Below are 17220 nucleotides of genomic sequence, written 5' to 3' on the forward strand. Positions count from 1 at the left end.
CCTTCTATGCGTGGGCCTGCCTTAGGGTATCAAAGGCGTCTCAGGCGGTCTCAAAGTCTTCAAAGGAGGTCATAAGGGGTTGAACTGGAGTTCCAGGAGTGTATTAGGTATCCCAGAGGGTTCTACGGGGTCTCAGGGGTGCTTCAGGGCGCTAAGGGACGTTTCAAGGGGTATTAAGGAAACAGTCCTGAAGTCCCCGTTATTCCTTTGCAATACTCCTGAACGCTCTTAAACTCCTAAGACCTCTTCAGACAAGCTGTTCAAACATCTTCTGCCGTAATTCTGCAAAGTGACGTAAGCGACATTGAAAGTTTTGGCCCATTTTTTTGGTTATTATGCATAAAAATCTTGGTCATCCTCTAAGTTTCCTTCCATAGATGATAGATTACGACTAAATCTTGAAATCTAATACAGTAGACACACCACAGTGTTATTTTTACATCAGATATTATATATAATATAACAAAAAATGTCGAAATTTTGAATGGCGCTTCATAAGAAACTTCAACGATACCTGTGGAAACACTATTAACGTTCCTTTTGCCGTAATCATTTTTGAACCAAACCGCAAATTCTGCTCACCTGCTCTTACAGTTATAGTGAAAGCGTTCTTATTGGACTTTTCCCTAAAATCCTCTCCTGCCGATTGCGGAACTTCTATTTTATTTATGCCAAATATGGCACCATGAATTCAATAAGAAACAGGCATTCGACTGTCTCGAGATTCGTCGCCATAATTTCAATTCTTAGTTTTGTTGAGGTCAACTATGAAAACAACTAATAATATTCATTTTCTTATATTTTCAGGTAGCTTGGGTTACTATTCCCTAATCACCATTTGCACGCCTCTCTCAAGATTGTCTAATCTGATTTAAGGTAGGTTTGCAAAATCATGATTGTCAAAAAATGCTGTCAGTTAATAACAGGAAAAAGTTCTCATAGAACACTGAGCAGCAGGCTCTGTTCCCGTTGAGGCGTAAAACCACAAACCTGTTACTTTAGAATATCTCACTCCCGACAAGCTTTCAAATATGAGTTTGTAACTACTGGCGGTGAACCGCAGCTACGCTTGACTTAAGGAAAGGGTCACAGAAGGTGACCCTTTCCAGTGGCTCACGAGACTCTGTATAACTTCTCATCTCCAGGGTCGGCACGCTTATCCTTGCTGTTCACGGATTCAGGAAAACACTTGAGCTGCCTTTTTTCACACCTCTGTTTGTTTCATTCTGTGCTCTTCTTGTCTCTGTCCCTAGCTTTCTACCTTCACTCTTCTTCCACCCACTTCCTTAATCTATGTAATCCGACCTTTTATTCGGGACCCCTTTCTCCTGCTTCCATCATCCATCGATCCTCTCCTTTCTCGTCCTTCTGCTTCTTCCCGTTCGATGCGACCTTTGTCGCTTATCCGAATCGAGTGTTTTTCGGTTTTTTGGAGGACGAGTTTTCGCTGGTCATCGGCCGGGTGTTGCGAATGGCTGGATCTTTATTTGCCCAAACCTTCGCCTTATGGAAACCACGGTTTACGGTCCTGTGTAATGGGGGGGGCAATTCCAGGTATTATATAATTTCCTCGAATCATCTAGATTTAGTTTTTGCCTCTGCGTCCTTAAATTACTACACACACAGTAGACAAGCAGGGGACACTTCACATCGGGCTTCACTAGTGTCGATCTTTTGGGTAAATGGGCGTTTCTTCGGTCAAATGAGGATCTCCAAGATCCTAATGGCTTCCTTTCACTACCACCGTCTACGTTCATGTTTCAAGCAAGGCAGAGTAATCTGGTGGCTAATGTTGATGGATGTCGGTAGCTGCTGTTTATGGCTGCGTCCTTTTCGGTTAACCAGCAAACACAAAGAGTGGAAACAAACAACACAAACACTTTCCTGAATTTACTATTTGCAAACAGACGAATACTATTCTAGACCGCGACAAACTCTCTCAAACCTACCGAGGGGGTACTATTTACAGGGGATAGACAAAATGATCGGGACAGGTATAATTTTCACTTTTCAAAAAATGTTCAACTAGCTGTAACTTTTCGAAAAGTACATCAAATATTCTCAAATTTTTACTGTAGGTTCATCAACTAATTGTGTATCAGTGGTCCAAATGTGGGAAAGATCGGTCCATTCTCCACGAAGTTATAAAGATTCTTGAAAAAGGTAAAATTATCCGATAGCCAAATTTGAGCTGTTATATCTCCGGATTCAACGAACCGAATTCAATGAAATTTTGACCATTTATGACTTATATAATGATCTATGAAAAACCGTTGACTTAACTTAAAATTCTTAACATGGTAGAAAATTATAACAATTAGATTATTTTTCTAATAAAACACCAAACTATTCAAAACTTCAACATCCTTTCAAAATTCAAGATGCAAGTTATAGTTAATTTAATTTCTCTCTAATTGACTTATATATAAATGTATTTTGAAGGAAAGTAACAACATAGTCGCCAACAAATTGAAAAATTAATGGAATACATTTTAAAAATAGACCAATTTGCTAGAAAATCGAGAAAAAAATAAAACCGCTTTAACTTTTTCTCTTGTTGAAAATTTCAAGTTAAGTCAAATGTTTTCGAGAATTCATTATATAAGTCAAGTATGGTCAAAATTTGATTGCAATCGGTTAATTGAATCTGGAGATATAATTGCTCATAGTTGGCTATCGGATAATTTTACCTTTTTCAAGAATCTTTATAACTTCGTGGAAAATGGACCGATCTTTCCCAAATTTGGACCACTGATACACAACTAATTGATGAACTTACAGTAAAAATTTGAGAATATTCGATGCACTTTTCGAAAAGTTACAGCTAGTTGAATATTTTTCGAGAAGTGAAAATTTTGCCTGTCCCGATCATTTTGTCTATCCCCTGTACGAACCGTTACAAATTCTTCCTTCGGAAGGGAAGTAAAACGCGAGTCCCAAGATAAAATAGCCTTGAGTTAAGACTTCTTGGACATAGAGTATCTTCGTTCCTGCCACACAGTCTCCACATGAAAAAATTTCATTGGCAGAGGAAGCTTTCAGTTAAAAACTTTGCTGAGAAGCAGGATTTGTCACAGGGGGGCGTGATACTCCGAGAAGAAGGAAGTCTCGAAATTATTTCACTGTCATCGTGATAATAAATGGCTTTTTTGTAGACGTTCAAGTTGGTGCGTGGACGCCTTTTGGTAAGCGTAAGGTAAAAGATTCACTATGCTGTACCATGAATTTGAAAGAAAAGCAAAGGAACATTAGTTGTATATGTGGAGGAGAAGGAAAAAGCTTGAGCTTGAGCTTCATTAACCGCCAGTAGATGCTACTCCAGTATCGCCAGACCAGCTTCGTACACAACGAACTACTGAGATTATCTGCCGGGGACTAGCAGGCATCTTCAGTGTGTATTAGGCGACAATGGCGCCTGCCACGTCACGTTGCAGGTCAATGTGGAGAAGGGGAAGAAAGTGACGATTACAACCGTTTGTATCCACATCAGAACGAATATACCTCTGCGTCAGCACAAATTCATGCGGATGTCGGAGTGTTGGTGGGATATGGTTGGCAGAGGGTTCACACAATGGTGCGTGGATGCCAGGCGTAAGGTGATAGATTATTTAGAGCGATTATTACTATGAAGCTAATGCGGCACAGTTCTCTTGATTGCTTGTAGGCGTTATCTGATAGATTTAAACTTTGCTGTGAAAGTTGTAAGGAAGGGAAACGGCTCTTCAACCGGTTCTAGTTCTAGCGATGGCTATGAACAATGAACATACAACATGAGTTGTATATATATGGAGAGTATAGTATAAAGAAAGATACAAAGTAGAAGAAAAGGGACGGGCCAAGGATTGAATCCAGAACCTTCTGCGGTAGCCACTAGACCATCAAGCCCGTTCATATGTGGAGGAGAAAGAGAAAGTAGACAGACAGAATAAAAGAGGACAAGGACGAGACAGGGATTGAACCCAGGATCTTCTGCATACGAATGTCAGACCACGAGATCCGTATTTATCGACAATATCTTGCTGAGACATAATACTTGATAGCAAAAATGAATTATGATACGCGTGACAAGCTTTGAAAGCGAGCTCCGTCTTCTAGCTCCACCATTTTTTTGCTTAACTCCGTCAATCGCTTCAGACACCACACCTGAATATTTCTAGCCTAATTTGTGAGTCAGTTGGGCAACCTCTTAGGAAAGGAACCACCGCTAAGACCCACATCTATGAAACGCTACGCGATGACAACAGACCCAAAACAAGTTCTATTACTGCACCCCGACCGGACCGGCCCGAGCATTCGCAATGTGCCCGCCAAGACCAACTTGCAACGTCTCTGTCACATTCTAACCCCTACCTACAGACCTAAAATTATGCTCTAAAATGGCACACACCAGCCAAGTCAGCAGCCAGCGTTAGCCGGCCAAACCCCAAACGCATATTTTTCTTTCCCAAGTGGAACAAACGGCAATCTCAGTAACCACAGTCGTCGCCCGCCAGCCAGCACCTGGTATTTATGGTGTCACACATGGCCCGCTACGATCTGACGCTTGCCTGCTACAGGGCTCGACCGACACATATTCCTACGGCTTTTCCGCCGAGTCAAGAACCAGATTTCGGCTTACCTAGGAGCAAAAAGCCGTCCACATCCAACTGACACTCGACTCACTTACCTCTTTCTTATGGTTGTTGATGAAGAAATCACACGTTTGCTAGAGGTTTGCCTTATGACTGGTTTTCCATCATCATTATCATCACTGCGATCCTCCAGAGGGAAAAGGAGCTCAACCGGGCGGAGTACGCTTCGCGTACCTTAGTGTCAAACAAGCACTTTAAATTGAGCCGCATTGTTTATGAATTTCTAACACGCGTTCCATAAAGAGGCGTTTCGATGGAATTGTTTCACCTCAACCCCAAAACGTAGGAACGCGAAAAGTTGGCCAAACTTTCTTTGAACGTTTGGTGCCGGCTGTCAACATTCGAATTCGACATTGCCGATCAGCCTTTCGAAGGGAGTGACACACTGTTTGGAATTCAACATCAATAACCATTTACCAGTCAGATATATTGGCTTCTGTGGGCGAGACAAAAGCAAGAGACGTGACTATATTCAATGAACATGCATCCACCACAGTCGACCGGAGAAACCAAATGAAAGGGAAAAGTGTGACACATATGGAATGCCGCACCGGAGATGCGTGTCATGATTTCTGATCGTCGTCATCGTCAAATGTCGGGAACATTTTATTCGAATGAACATTAATCATAAATGTGGGAGAAAGTAAAATTTTGGACGTGATGTTGAATATCATATGTTCTGGTAATAATGTTCATGTTATCTACGAAGCAAGTAAATTGACCGGATTTCATAAAAATCGCACTCTAGATGTTGAGACGGGCTTGTCGCGTGACATCTTACTAAACATTGTTGATTGTCAGGAATAAGTATCTGCAATTCGTAATGCGAGGCTCAACAAAATTCCTGAATTCGTGGTGTACGATCTTTATCATATCTTGCTCAAGTTGGGACAAATCCATGTCACATTGGGTGGATTGTCACCCAGCAAATGCAGATTGCGAATTTGTCATTATTGTAGCACGATGGTTGACATTTGAGTTAGTGATTCAAACACATTATCTTCTGTATTGAGAAACCTTGTGAAAGATTCATTATAACGTTGAATTGGCCGAAACAGTACAAGAGAGGGCTATTGTATATTCTTCTTCTTCTTAATGGCGTAACGCCCCAGCTGAAAATATGTCTGCAGCTCAGCCTTAGTGTCCAATAAGAGTAGAAACGAGATCGATGGCTCAGCATTGAACTACCGGCTTTGTCACTACGATAAGCATTTCGACAGTTAGACTTTTCTCTGTCAATGACCATTTTGCATGTACTTACCTTACCTTACCGGTCAGGCTAAGGCCTGAGTGGCCTCTGCTGTACATAGTAGCCATCTCAATTCTACTCGGTCCGTGGCTTTGTCTCTCCAGTTCCGCACTCTGCGAAGGGTCCGCAGATCCTCCTCCACCTGATCGACCCATCTAGCTCGCTGCGCTCCACGTCTTCTTGTACCCGTCGGATGACTCTCGAGAACCATTTTAGTCGGGTTGCTATCCGACATCCTGATGACGTCACCCGCCCACCGTAGCCTACCGATTTTCGCGGTATGGACGATGGTTGGTTCTCTCAGCAGCTGATGCAGCTCGTGGTTCATTCGCCTTCTCCATGTCCCGTCTTCCATCTGCACTCCGCCGTAGATGGTACGCAACACCTTCCGTTCGAAAACTCCAAGGGCGCGTTGGTCCTCTGCACGTAGGGTCCATGTTTCGTGCCCATAGAGGACGACCGGTCTAATTAGCGTTTTGTAGATAGGCAATGTTGATGCTCTAAGGCAATGTTGAACAGCAAGCACGAAAGACCATCACCTTGCCGTAACCCTCTGCGAGATTCGAAGGGACTCAAGAGTGTCCCTGATACTCGAACTACGCACATCACTCGATCCATCGTCGCCTTGATCAACGGTATCAGTTTATCCGGGAATCCGTATTCGTGCATAATCTACCACATTTGTTCTCGATCGATTGTATCATACGCCGATTTAAAATCGATGAACAAGTGATGTGTGGACACGTTGTATTCTCAGCATTTCATCCTGGTTGATGGCGAACATCTGGTCCGTTGTAGCGCGTTCACCCATAAATCCAGCCTGATATTGCCCCACGAACTCTCTTGCAATCGGTGATAGACTGCGGCATCAAATTAGAGAGAGTATCTTGTAGGCAGCGCTCAGTAGTGTGATCGCGCGGTAGTTCCCGCAATCCAACTTGTCGCCAATTTTGTAGATGGGACACACGATAACTTCCATCCATTCCTCCGGTAATACTTCCTCCTCCCAAATCTTGGTAATGACCCAGTGTAGTGCTCTCACCAGTGCTTCCCCACCTATTTTAGCTCGCTTGGTAGTTGATCTGCACCAGCGTTTTGTTGCTTGTTGTTTTTCAACCGGCTAATCTCTTCCTCAATCTCTTGGAGGTTAGGGGCTGGAAATCTTTCGTACTGTGCACGTAATCCTAGATCTGTTACCACGCCACCTTCGGTACTTGCAACGTCGCCATTGAGGTGCTCATCGTAATGCTGCCGCCACCTCTCGACCACCTCACGCTCGCTCGTGAGAATATTCCCGTGAATATCTCGGCACATGTCGGCTTGTGGCACAAAGCCTCTGCGCGAGTTGTTCAGCTTCTCGTAGAACTTTCGTGTGTCCTTAGCGCGATGCAGCTCTTCCATCGCTTCGCGATCTCGTTCTTCCTGCTGGCGCTTCTTCATCCGGAAGACTGAGTTCTGCCTGTTCCGCGCCTGTTTGTAACGTGCCTCATTCTCGCCCATGCTGTATTCTTCTCGTTTTTCAACTATTCACATTCGCCGTCGTACCAGTCGTTTCTGTGATTTGGAGTCGTGAAGCCTAGTGCTGCAGCCGAGGTACTTACTACCTATGGCGGATCGTATGTCCCTTCAGCCATCTTCAAGTGTAGCTGCGCCAAGCTGCTCTTCCGTTGTTAGGGCCACTGCTAACTGCTGCGCGTAGTCTTGAGCCACTTCTACGTTACGAAGTTGCTCGATGTTGTGCCGCGGCGTCCGACTTCGACGCGTGGTGATAACTGTCGAAAGTTTTGAGCGCATGTATACAGCGCTGTATGTGCGGACATTGGTTATATCCGAGAAGAATTTACCGTCGATTAGAACGTGGTCGATTTGGTTATCTGTTTGATGATCGGGTGATCTCCAGGTGGCTTTGTGGATATCTTTGCGGGGGAAGAAGGTGCTTCGGACTACCATACCACGGGAGGCTGCAAAGTTTACGCATCGCTGGCCGTTATCATTCTATACGGCGTGCAGGCTGTTTCGCCCGATTACCGGTCTGTACATTTCCTCCCTTCCTACCTGCGCGTTCATGTCGCCGACGACGATTTTCACGTCACGCGGCGAGCAACCATCGTATATTTGCTCTAACTGCGCGTAGAACGCTTCTTTCTCGTCATCGGGTCTCCCTTCGTGTGGGCAGTCGACGTTGATGATGCTGTAGTTGAAGAAACGGCCCTCAACTCTCAACATGCACATCCTTGCGTTGATCGGCTGCCACCCGATCACACGTTGTCGCATCTTGCCCAACACTATAAATCCTGTTCCCAGTTCATTGGTGGTGCCACAGCTATGGTAGAAGGCTAGGATGTAGAAGGTAACCACCCGATGCTCGCTTTTCTGCACTATCTGTCTAGTCCAAAAAAGTTCCTGCAACGCCACGATGTCGAAGTTGCGGGGATGTAGTCGTAGATTATCCTGTCACATCCTGCGAAACCAAGTCACTTGCAATTCCATGTTCCAAGTTTCCAACCGTAGTCCTTATTTCATGGCGTGGGTTTTTGCCGATTGTAACGAGTCATATTTTTTCTATGTTATGCGCAATGGGGATTTTTACGGGTGGCTTATTGGGCCCATGCCAACACTCCTGTCTCGCCGGAGGGCCATCGTGCCAGTTCTGTTTAATGTCCCAACCAACACTGGGACGACCACGCTGATGGGGCTACCACCTTGGATCTAGCTGAGCGTGATGCAGCATTTCTTACTCAGCCGCTGGATGCCAGAACAGACGCTGTTTGAGCCGCACCTCCTTGGTGAACAGACACTCTTACCTCCTCAATATAGGTGAAGTCAGAAGGACAACAGTGCCCAGTCCCACAACTCTTAGCTGGCGGTCTTCGTCATCGCTTGACCCGTGGAAGCATAAGGTAGGAACTTGTGAGGACCCGAGCTATGTTGGACGCTTATCGACTCACCGTTTTACGCTGAGTACGAAGCGTTATCGAAAAGTGCTAAGGCAGCATGCATTTATTAAGTAACGATAAAATCGTCAATTTTTGACCCCCCTCTCCCTCCGTAACGCTTTTTTGTATGATAATCCTTAAATTTTTGTATGGACCGTGCCTCTGGAGCCGACCTACTGATACCTGATGAACCGTAACGCTCGGCCGTACTCCCCCTTCCCCTAGAATGCTACAAGCGGGGAAGGACCAGGAATGTTACGAGTATTGTCAAAGTGGATTCGTTGACTAAGTGCCAGCTAGAGGTACCGACTCATCGGCTCATCCCCAACGTGTCAGCTTCCGACAGTAGGTATCTATAACGTTTCGATCATGCTATTTCTCCCGAATTTCCGGTTTGTGCTACTTTAGAGAAAACAGCGGAATACGTTTTGCTCGTGTACCCGCGTTTTCGTACCCACATCGTCTTGCCGTTACAGAGGTGGTGGTGCGTGGACTCGGAGAGGGGCTAGTTCAGACGCGATCCAAGAGGTGGTCCAGGGGTTCGGAGTCGGCTTCGAAGGCCATACCGGTGCCCTGCGGTCACAGCGATTAAGTGGCCGCGGGGAAAGCATCGCGGTAGCGATTGTCCTGGCGTTGGTCTACTGGGTTTGATCCGAGCCCGTAGTTGGAAAGGGATCCTCGGCAAGGTCGGGGCAGGTGGAGGCTTCATGTCGGCACGTCCTTCTGTGTGCTAGCTGATAGGGCCTTACTTGCGGGAATCGCTGTGCACGCGGCGGTATCAGTTCTGACAACCATAGAAATATTGTTTAGTGGGTCGAGGAAAGTATAGTCCTGGCTATTTTTTGGAGAAGACAGTCATTAACTCGACACTACCTGGAACTTCTGTCCGGGAGTCTGATGAGCAGATCATCCCCCATGAATTAGAAGAAAATAATAAGCTTGTCAGCGAGGGTAAATAGGTACCATTGTGAATGGAACTTCCATCTGTACAGTTTCTGTCCGGCCTTGGCTGCTGACTGCTTTCTTTTGAAAATTCGTTCCTTACGTAAACATATAACCATTCAGTACACTTTGGTGTACGAGGAAGGCAATTCGAATTTGTGTAATCAGTTTTGTAACATTTCGGCAACGCTGTTTGTTCAACAAGCCACTCTTGAACTGCTGATAGTTATTTTTACGAAAACAAGTGTTTTTTTGCTGTAAATATTCGTAAATCAATCATTAAGTGATACAATAAAACGAAACTATTTAAGGGAGGCAATAGTCTCGAACTAAGTATTGCACCAAGTGCTGTAATCGTGATTTGTGTTATTGGTTATTTAGAAGATCGATTGTGTGAACAAACAATAACTCGTGATCGAAGAGCTGGAGATGTAAGCTGACATGCTGTATGATTCCTCGTCAGTCACACTATGATATGATTGTGTGAACAATAAGCATGATCCACCGTTGGCACCGTTCGTTTTTCGTGGCTGAGGAAGATGATGCTGCTGTTGCTGTTATTGTTACTGGGACATCTGCTACTGTTGTTGGACTTGTTAGCTGCTGCTGTTTAGGAATCATGGAGGGTGAAGAGACATACACCTGTGGGATTTGCGAACGCTCCGAAACAGCATCGAACCTCAATTCTATGGTCGTATGTGATTGTTGCTTCAACAGTTACCACTTGAAGTGCAAGAAAATTATCAAAGAAGCTCTGAATAAGCTATCTGGAACACCGTATTTTTGTTCCCCAAAATGCAGCGACATATTCCGCAGATTTACGACTTTTACTGCGAACAAAAAACTGTGTGATGCTGACAAGGAGTACATCACATCGACCATAAAAGATGCATTGGCAGAGAAATTAGATGCTGTACTCGGAGAAATTCGCCACCTTCAACACGGTCACGATGAGATTGTCAAGGAGCAGAATGGTCTCAAAGAACGATGTTCACAACTAGAAAATATGGTCAGCAACCTGGAAGACGAAGTAGAATTTTTGCATCGTGATAGGATCTCAAACAACGTAATGTTTTTTGGAATTCCTATGATGACCGGCGAAAACACCACTGATGTCGTTCAAGCTACAATCAACCGTTTAACTTACGCGCAGCCCCAACTAATCACCAGAAAAGAGTTCCTTGGCGCCACCTATACGAGTAACATTCAAGAGTTGTGACTGTAAAGGGAAATTCATGCAAATCGTTCGACTGATGCAGAACCTGAAATCGACGGACGTGGACCCAGCGTGGATAGTGAATGGCGTCGGATCCAGAATCTTCATTCGAGACGAAGCAACAAAACTGAGTCAGCACATCTACAAGGAGCTGAAGTCTAAACAGAAAAATTGGGTGATACAGTATGTATTGATCGGCCGCAACAGTGTAGCACTGATAAAAAAGATGATGCATCATCTGCTGTGAAAGTTAAAAACTGTGATGATTTCGCCAAACTTCAGGAATTAATGTCTAAAGAAAAAAACTAAAAGAACTGCATCTGAGATCAGTCCTCAGCAGGATTAAATATCTGAAAAATATTGCTCGTAAATGATTAATTATGCCTCCTTGCAAGTTTTGTAAGTTTTTGTTTTTTATATTTTTAATGTTTTTTTTCCTCTCAACGCCTTATTAAAAAAACGGTAGGATTAGGTTTAAGTTTGTAATTTAGACATTTGCTATCAATGAACTCAAAAATATGTAATTTCAAATATACTGATGTATGAATTCAACTTAACTTCAAATTTAGCCTCACAATCGAACCAGGACAGTTGTATAGCAATCCTGCAACAAAATATGCGAGGAATGAATGATTTTACAATGTTTGATGGCTTTTCTCTTTTTTTAAATAAACTGCAATCTAGTATTGATATTATTGTATTAACTGAAACATGGATAAATAATTAAAATGAAAAATATTATAACATTCCTGGATTTAAAAAGATCAACTCTAGTAGGGTTGGCAGGCGTTGTGGTGGGCTAATGATATTTTTGCAATCCAAATTTGATGTAGAAATTATTGAAAAAGATAACTCTCAATTAAATTTTCTGTTTATTCGTATAAGCATAAAATTGTCACAAGTTGAGCGTTTACATATTTGTGCCGTATACCGTCCACCAGTAGCAGATATGAATGAATTTCGGAATTTCCTCGAATCTGTTATGGAAAATTCTGCTAGATCGCCTACTATCATACTTGGCGATATAGTAAATCCAACACAATTGTCACTGATTACCAAAACCTTTTAGCTTCATCTTCATTTGAAGTAACCAATACATTTGAAACTAGACCATCCAGTAAGAATATTTTGGACCACCTAATTTGTAATACTAGTAACTTTCTTGAAATAACAAATTCTACCATCTTCAACGATATTAGTGATCACATACCTATCTTATCATTTACCATCAAATCCAAAATACAGAAGCTAAAATTATCGAAGAATGTACTCAATCATACACATTTTCATCAGGAGTTCTCCAGATTTTTAGAAAATTTAACCCTGGAAGCAGATCCGAACGACATACTTATTAGCATTGTGAATGAATATAATGAACTACGTAGAGAGCATACTAGAACTGTTGAAATACGCGCAAAAGTCAAAGGTAATTCTTCTCCATGGATTTCATTTGATGTTTGGAAGCTAATGCAGATAAAAAACAAACTTTTTCGGAAGCTTAAACGTTGCCCGAGTGATGACCACACGAAGGATCTACTCAAGCATGTAAATAAAAAATTGCAATCTGCAAAAAACACTGCGAAATCTAAATTTTATGCAGCACTGTTCAGCGATGGTGATTCCAAAACAATGTGGAACAACATAAACAAATTACTTGCAAAATGCGGTAAACAGACGCATAATCTTTCGATAAAAGTCGAAGGAATGTTAATAGAAGAACCTCCTAAGGTGGAATTCAACAATTATTTTACTAAGGTTGGTAGTGATTTAGCAAGAAAACTACTTAAGTTTCTTTAGAGAAACTTCAACAAATATAGAACTGTGAGATTCCGGAATTATTCCCACATTGGACGTCCAAATGGGTGGTGGAGCTTCCACGGAGCACATCTTACCTCGTCGGTCGCCTGTTGCAGAAAGAGGGCGATATTCGTGCCCGTTCGTCCACGACCGGTCGGAGCAGTGTTGGCAAACACTTCGGTCCCGAGCAGAAGAGAATAACAACAGCATAAGGAGCTGTGTTATTCGAGTAAAATAACTGAATAATAGAATCGATGATTTTCATGTTATTAACATAACATATTATGTTATAAACTTGTCTGTCATAAGCGGCAAAATAACAAATATCATAACAAATAAATGTTCTTGGAAAACCATTTTAATAACTTGTTTTGTTAGTTTCAATAACATCATAATAACAGTGAATTTGGAAAATATTTCAATAACAAATTTAGATATTAATATGTTATTAATAGTATTCAGAAAGCAAAATTTGTTATGGTATCAAAATCGTAACTAAGTAAATTATAATACTTATTATATAAAATTATTCACTTTGAATGATAATAATACTTTAAATGATCGAAAAATACTATATTCATATTCAGAATCAGAATGAATTAATCATTCAAAAAAAAATGTAAAAAAACTTCCATAAATTTCTCTGCGAGTTCTTCCACGAAATCATTCACAGATTTTCAAAGACTCCTCCAGAATTATTCCCCTTCAAGGATTTCTTCACAATTTCCCGTGATTAATTGTCCCGAATTTTATCTTGAGATGTCTCTGAAAATTTCTTTGAAAATTTCTTTGAGAATTTTTCCAGGAGTTTTTTTTTCGAATAATTCTGCAGTAGTTTAAAAAAAATTGCCAAGAATTCTAATAATTGCTCAGAAGAATTACTTTTGGAATTTATACTAAGATTGCGCCAGGAGTTTTTTTTGAAGACTTGTCCAGGGTATCGAAGGGTTTCTCCAGAAGTTCGAAGTGTTCTTAAAATGAAACAAAACAAAAGGACAGGTCATTATTATCGAATTGTTGCTATGATTTCAAAACTTGTTACTGTTGTGCTAAAGTTAATAAGTTGATCAATAGTACATCAATAACAAAATTTGTAGTTCAACAAAATATGTTATTGAAATGTACCTTAGTGAATGTATATCAATAGCTTGATTATAACAAAATGAGATTTTCCAACAAAGTTTGTTATTGAAAAGCTATGCCTTGATAATGAAATAATAACAAAACAAGATATAAAAACAGGTTATGTGATTTTGTAGTTATTAATTTGATATTTTCCTCTGCTCGGGGTGCATCTGACAGCATCGATGGAAGGCTGGCAGTATGACAGGGGTTAGACTTTATGCCTTTCGCTAACCCAAAAGGGTGTATCCCACAAGAACCATATCTCGAAATCAACATTCTATATTCTTGGAACCAATATCTGCAAATGAAATAAAAAATTTGATTGCCGGATTATCACCACATAAATGCGCAGGCCCTGATAACGTTTCGATCTCAGATGTAAAAAAATATCGTGATGTTTTTGCTCAAATTTTGTCTAGAATTTATAATACAGTGCTATCGAACGGAGAGTATCCCAGTTGCCTGAAGGTATCCAGAGTAATTCCTATATTTAAGGGTGGAGATCCACAAGAAATTAGTAATCACAGACCAATCTCGACAATTTCGGTGTTCAACTGCTAGAAAATCTTTTAACCACACGTATTACAAATTTCATAAATCATAACAATATCTTTTACTGCAACCAGTTTAGTTTCCGGGAAGGTTCCAGTACCGAAACTGCTTGCATGGAATCTGTTGAAAACCATTGTAGGTGGTTTATTTATAATATTATTTATAATAATTTATAAAATATCTTTGCATAAGCATTGGGGGTCCACACCTCGTAAAGTATAAGGTTCTATTTGAGTCAAGATGTTATACCAGAAAACGAAAACTGCCGCCGTGGCACTGTCAACGCTAGGTGGTTCAATTTATGTTTAATTGCTTAAAAACACTTTCCCTGGGTAAGGATAGGAGCAACAGATCCGATTCGGAAACGGGAAATGGACTCCGCACATACCTACATATCGGTGATGCTTCGGAGTCGGATTTCTCTTTCGTTTAGTGGTGGCCACCTACTTGACAGCCGCCTTAAGTGCCGCGTACCATCCACATCCACTCTAAACAGCACTTAACCGCTTGGTTCAACTACCAATCGAACCAAATACCAAAAGCGCGCAAACAGATGCGTGGAGCCTGTGGCTTTTGGCAAAATGCGTTATTTTTTTTCCTGAACGGAACTAGATCATCCTCGGGGGCACCCCGTAGCCATTAACGTGTACATATTTGTACCCATTTTCGCTTCTAGTTGAGTGTAACAGGGGTTGTTTGTTAAACACCAACACTTGCTGTAGCTAGCAGCAGCTCTTGAATATTTAAATCATCACCAAAGGCGAGGCGCATACCTCTCTGCCCCGGCATAACTTGCTGCGGCGCTGAGGTTCATTTTTCATTGCCAAAGTCATCATCAAGCCTCAGCCTCAGCCAAGTTGGCAATTGTTTTGTGAGACACATCCGTTAGGTGGTTTAATGGTGGAAGAAGGCAGTACCGTCAAATGGGGTAACTTGCAACACTTTTCGACTTTGAAGCAATATCATTGAAAATATAAACATTTGAAACATCCTGTAAAGCATCATGTACGCTAATTACCCCGAGTAGAATACTATGCAGCACTTGATTTACCAAAATACGTTGCCACTTAATCACAAGGTCCGAAATACATGCCTGTTGCAAGTTTCCCCATCTGTGGGGTAACTTGCAACACAGGACATGGCGCTAAGTTAGCTATCATTATACAGCACTAACGTTCTAATGCTTAGTCGTATTGTAAATTTTTTATGTAATGCGCGAAAAATGCATTGAAAAGATGTACACTAACCAATTGACATATAATTTTTCATGAAATGGTTGATAGCTATTGCAAGCAAGAGTATATTGTTGAACAACAGGTCTCACGTCCCTTAAATATAAAATATATATATGGATCTCGTGACTCAATAATCGTTACCAAATGTCGCCAATGATTATTGTCATTTCTTGAAAAGGTAGAGTGAGTCATCTTTAAGTAGTTTTCAGTTTGAAGTGGTGTTTGGCAATTTCAGCCAAAATAACATGATTGAAACACACCTATTCAATTTTGTAAATATCAAAATCGCTAATTTAGGTATAAGGCTGAAATAATTTACTCCATCTAGGATCAGAAATGATCTTGGTGATTGTTTTAAAGCGTCCATAAATTAAATTGAACTTTTAGCAAGATGAAACATGAATAAAACTTCAAAATATGGTATTTCCTAACAATGTTGGATGGTCACGTGCAAAAATGGAAAAAATGAGATGTCATTTGAAAATGAACGCGTAACGTAATCAATAAATGATCCATTTCGGTTATTTCTGTCAAAAATATCGTGAAATGAAGATAAATAATTGAAGGTTTTGTCAAATTCAACTGTTGCAAGTTACCCCATAATGGTTGTCGAATATAATAATGATTATTTACATTACTTAGTCGATAAGTTTATCAAACTTTTATCGTTTAGCCAAACTTACTATTAGGTACCCCAACTGCAAGCAAGGTCATCAGACTTATCGCACTTACCATAGGGGAGAGGTTAAGCACGATTTTCATACTTGTTTTTATGGCATAAAATGAGCAAACCGTTTTAACAGTGTAGCTAAAGAATAAACAAAGAAATAAAACTATTTTTTTCACTGAATCGATCTTTGATACACATAATTTCTATAAAGGAAATAGTAGGACATACTAGTTGTCATTATTATTAGAAAATACTTCACATTTGATGTATGTCATCGTGTTGCAAGTTACACCGTTGTTGCAAGTAACCCGTTTGACGGTACGCAGTACCCAACCTACCTAGCTGTAGAAAAATGAAGGTCAGCCGCACAAATGCAAAAGACTTTGCGTGGATGGGTGTTTAGATTTCCTGTCGCTGCGAAAGACCTCAGGAAGACACGCCTTCCGGTCCGAAGGTGGCTTGCGATGACGCCACCGGGTTTTGTCTCGTACATGCGATTTAACTTTGCCATAATAGTTATAAAAATCATATAGTGTACACAAGTGTATATCACATAAAACTAGATTAACATGCTCTAGCTACGCCGATGAAAGCAAATAAAAACAAAGGACTCAAATACCTAATGTTTAGTTAAAATTTGATTACAGCAAGTCAAGTCAGTGAGCGACATGTCAGCAGCAGCATCATCCGGTCCCGCACTGACCGGGCATCGACTGCACTAGGTGGTGAGGTGAATCATAAGTTTGTCATTTTATTCAATGAAGTTCCTTCCCGTTTAGAACTTTATGAGCTGCTCATTTGCTGCAGAGCTTGGGCGTAAACAGCTTTAGAATGGTAAAGCCATTTACATCATTCCATTGTATGAAG

The sequence above is a fragment of the Aedes albopictus genome, chromosome 1 (assembly GCF_035046485.1).
Source record: "Aedes albopictus strain Foshan chromosome 1, AalbF5, whole genome shotgun sequence".
Lineage (NCBI taxonomy): Eukaryota > Metazoa > Arthropoda > Insecta > Diptera > Culicidae > Aedes > Aedes albopictus.